Source organism: Engraulis encrasicolus, chromosome 22 (genome assembly GCF_034702125.1).
Source record: "Engraulis encrasicolus isolate BLACKSEA-1 chromosome 22, IST_EnEncr_1.0, whole genome shotgun sequence".
Classification (NCBI taxonomy): domain Eukaryota; kingdom Metazoa; phylum Chordata; class Actinopteri; order Clupeiformes; family Engraulidae; genus Engraulis; species Engraulis encrasicolus.
This window is the reverse complement of record NC_085878.1, coordinates 29,131,800-29,136,799: the sequence shown is the minus strand read 5'-3', so window position 1 is coordinate 29,136,799 and position 5,000 is coordinate 29,131,800. Positions and strand designations below refer to the sequence as shown.

General features: G+C 44.5%; 1 protein-coding gene across 3 annotated transcripts in view; it reads right to left on the bottom strand.

Moving 5' to 3' along the window:
* lrp4 (low density lipoprotein receptor-related protein 4) overlaps positions 1–5,000 on the bottom strand; it is a 195,306-nt gene that overhangs the window by 76,150 nt on the left and 114,156 nt on the right. The gene's annotated exons all lie outside the window — the stretch shown is intronic.

Genomic DNA, 5,000 nt, shown 5'->3' with positions numbered 1-5,000 from the left:
TTTCTCGAGGTGACGTCCTCCAGCTCATCAGCTGCCACACTGGAGCGGCTGGTCTTGCTCCAAAGAGCTGAACATTTTCCCAGCACACTTTGGTACACAGCCTTGCATTCAGAACTGGAGATCCATTTCTCTAAGTAGGTGGTGGTGATTAAGTTCAGAGTGTGCGAAGCAAAACGCAATTGAGGTGGGAGAGAAAAGTGCCCGTCATCATTTCTGGACAGAATGTTGTCCATGTCAGCGAATGTGATCTCCTCTTCTTCACCGCCCTCCTCGTCAACTGGTTGCACTTCAAACTCTCTGAAGGCCTTCACGAAATTACTGCCGTTGTCGGTGACACATTTGACCACTTTATGCGTGATGCCATAATTGGAGTGGACCTGCTCTATTTCGCTGGCTACGACTTCGTAAGTATGCCGCCCCCTCACCCGTCTACAGGCTATGGCAGCCTTTTGTCTTTTCAAGTCATCACCAATCCAGTGGGCTGTCATGCCCAAATAGCTCTTGTTGTTCGCCATCCATAAATCGGCGGTAGATGACACGAACTCCAGCTGCTCAAAAGTGTGTTTGAGGTTTAACTCCATTTTGGTATAGCATTTGTTCAGGTAGCTGGAGAATGTCTTCCTCTCCGCTATGGGCGCTTTTGTCGTGGGTATTTTGCATAGAATATCTTTAAAACGAGGCGACTGTTCAACTGTTGACAATGGCAGCATGTCCTCTACAATATAGGCGGCCACTAGTTTGTTTAACTCCAGAGACGTTACCTTCGGCGATTGTAGGCCTAATCCCAGTTTTGCCTGCTTTGGCGGTGGCGGGCTGGTGGTCACATCTTCTTGGCCATGGCCATCTTGCTCTGGACCTTTGGCTTTGAGCTTGACGTTGTGGTGTTTCGCCGTCAGGTGTTTCAACAAATTGCTCATTGAGAGCATTTCAGTTGATAGACGTTTACGTCCCGGACACAGTTTGCATTTCACTGCTATATTTTTCGGATTGGATTGCTCAATGAACTCAAAGTAATGATTGTATCTCCACTTGGCGAAAGCCCCCGAATTACCTTCCTCCTCCATCTCCATCTCAGCTCGCTACAACAGGCACTTGCTCCCGCGGGAAAAAATGTAGACAAGTTGGCCGACTATAAAAAAAAAAACACCGAGTCTGCGACATAAGCTCTGCAGCCTTAGAACCCCGGGGACGACACAAAATTCGGCTGACTCTCGCAGTTTGATTAGAACATGATTTAGGCCTATGTACAATACTTGAAAATAAAATATTATATTTATATACATAGAATACATATTTGGAAATAGTGGGGAGGACAACTAAAGCTAGGTTCGTATGAACCTAAAACCTAAACCTAAAATTACACAATTTTCACGCGTAGTTGCATGATGTCACTTTTCTCTAAACTGGAAGACGCATGGGAAGATTAATATCAATATTTTATTACACTCATGAGAAGTAGGCTACACACCGTAGATGACCGAGTTACACTGAAAACTCCGGTATAGTATTCATTGATATATTCTGATTTGTTTTCTGTTACTGTGGCAACAACACGCAGAGGCAGAGCCTGATCTACGCACAGACCTCGGATAAACCTACGGCTCTGACCAGAGAGGAAAGAATACTGATTGAGTCTGAGACGTAACAATGGCTCAGCAACATCCCGAATGAGTCTGCGTTTCGATGCACAAAAACGTAACGTTGTAACGACCGTTACTTTAGTCTAGTAACTGTAATTAAATGACCAAGATTGCAAAAGTAATGCGTTACGTTCCTAAGTTACTGCCAAAAGTAATTAAATTACGTAACGACGTTACTTAGTAACGCGTTACCCCCAACACTGGTGATGACAGATCGGCTCTCCTATAGAGCGCATAGAGCACAGCTGCCACGCCAGACATTCTACAGACACCTCTACACACACACGCACACGCACACACACACACACACGCACGCACGCACTCTCACACACTGTCAAACACACACACGCACAAGGGAGTAACTTTGACTTTGACATTGGTAGGGACATAAAATTGAAAATTTTGAAAATACAGTTGTTAAAAGTACAATTTTAACGCAATATGTGAATGTATTAGCCTATGAATGAATGTAGCTCAATGGTTTTAGAGGGGGATGATTTTTGACAATTTTCATTGTGAGTGGGGGGGCTGATTATCAATCATAAGTTCATGGCACACAGATGTTATATCAATGAGCAGATGATATGTCAACGAGCGTTCCTTAGGAAGTTGGTCTTTCAATCACACGGTTGCAGGCTTAAATCCCACCCTTAGGCTACCTCTGTTTACACCTCCATCCATGACTGGAGTGAAATTGACCAAAGCAGCTAGTTCTGATACAACATTGCTCCAGAGACTTTTACCAAATAACATATAAGTCGCTTTGTGTTCAAATGTCAGCAAAGTGGTATTGCCTAACATGAAAATGATCACCAGTTCTGCCAATACTCACTTTATTGACATTTAGGCCTATTTTAACAGCAACAAAAATGACACTGACATTTGCAAACCTTTTCTTGAAATAAAAAATAAATAAGACGGGGCCTAGAAAAAAAATGTTTTGGTTCCGGTGCCGACTGACCCTTTTTATCCTCCAAAATTAGCGATGCTGTGTGGACTGTTGTAGCCTACATACAAAACAACACACTTCTTCATTCTCATAGGCTAACTCCCTATATCTCGCTTTCTTCCTGCCTGTAGCTGTGTTTGCATCATAGCAGCCTACAGGCAACACACATGCGCGTGCAAGTGTCTTTGCGCAGCGCGTCTTGACAGAAATCCCAGCGATGTCACCGCATAGTTGCGCACCAACTGTGTCACGTTGTAGGCGAATTTTAATGTTACAACATACCAGTTAGCTTTGTAGCCCTTCTACATGACCGAAATGCAATACAACACAATGATTAGGTGTAGGCCCTATCTGCGATTTTTGAATGATGTTGGTTACATACTCGTCATGGAAGAAGGCTTCCATTTCAGTCGCGTTGGATGTTCAGCGAGATCAGAACCTAGTCGCAGCAATTAGTCTAGGCTACTCAAGTAGTCCTACAGTTAAATAGACTGTAAAACAAAGCCAGGTTAATTTAATATGAAAGAAGGGAAATGTTTTGCCGAAGTGTACCTTTAGGAACTCTTTCATTTACCACATGGGTCGCGTTAACAGAGGTTTGTCCGTCATTGACAGTTTATTTTTTTTAAAGGAAGACTGAAGATTCTGAAGCCTGCCCGTCCTTTCGATGATAGTTTAAATAGGCTACACCCGTATCAGTAGATCAAATGTGCATTTCAATTCGTTATTATCTGCGCTGCGCAGAGACCACATTTCTTCTTAAATAGGCCACTTTATCCTTCACCTTTCTCCGCCTCTCTCTGCTTGTCACGCAACTATTACGCATCTGCAGAGCTCCGTTCCCTGCACCCAAATAGTGAATTAGAAATTGCCGATGATGTCGGCACAACTGTTCGAATAGGCTAATTAAGATTCAGAACCGTTTGTAGGCCTATACGTAGGGCTAGGCTACTACATTTCCCCACAATCTGATTTAATGGCAGGGCGAAGTTATCCCTCTATCGTCTTTCATAAAAGTTTCATAGGCCTATCATAAAAGGGTTTTTTTCATATCATATCCTCAGGCGTCGCCACAAACTCCTCGTTTGAAACAAAAAGTAGGCGGGCCTATGTACCAGAAATAGTAACGCACGGTGTCTTAAATAACTTGAATCTGACGTTTTGAAATGGTAGTTAGACTACACGTTACTGAAAAAAAAATTGTGCGACTACGTTACCGGCAACACCGGTCGTGATTAAACAGTAGGGGGCTAAATATTGGTGGGGACGTGTCCCTACCGTCCCCACCATAAATTACGCCCATGCACGCATGCACGCATCGTGCACACACACGCACACGCCCATGCACACGCACACACACACATTTTCTACTACCTTAGTGGAGACATCTGGCACCTCACAATCATTGTTGTGTGTATACCCAGACACAGACACACACAGACCGACAGACAGACACACACCCAGACAGACACACAGACAAACACACAGACAGACACACAGACACATATACACACACATCCACACACACACTATCACACACACACACACACACACACACACTTGGTCTCGCTCACTCTGGTTGCTTCAACTGGTTGCTTCAACACTGAAGAACTAAGACATTTACTAACTGAGCCAACGCAGGCTTTAATCAGGCTGGCAGCTGAAGTGACCTATCAAAAGCCAAGCGTTCCAGCATAAATATCTCATACGTATCCACTGAAACACACTCAGCACTTCAGGGTGTGGCCCACTATTAGGACACTTTAGTCAGCTACAAAGATTTGCACACACACACACACACACACACACACACACACACACACACACACACACACACACACACACACACACACACACACACACACACACACACACACACACACACACACACACACACACACACACACACACACACACACACACACAAAGACGCACCACACATCGCATGCAAACACAAAAAGACACACATCACATTTAACAGTTAATTGGTGCCCTCACAATGAGAAGCGAATGTGACGAGAATACGACATTGGGTTGAGATCCTCTGCAATCGCAACCACATGTCTGTAAACAACTAAACACACACACAGACACACACACACCCAAACACTCACGCACACCAGGGACATAAACTTGTCCACGCAACTTATGCACGCATATAAACACACAGGCTCGCAGGCAAATAAACAAAGACGTCAAAATGTGTGTTTGCACGCACACACACTCCCAAACAGGGTAGCTGACAGGGGTGGGGAAAGGGGTCAGTTGACCTGGGACCAGGGAGAGGAGGCACCTAGAATAAGGACCATATTAAGACACTGTGGTGGCCCCGGGCACTAAACCTTGTGGGTGCCCCCCATTATCAACAATAAATGTATAGATTGTGACATGTGATGCCCCCTAACCGCCAG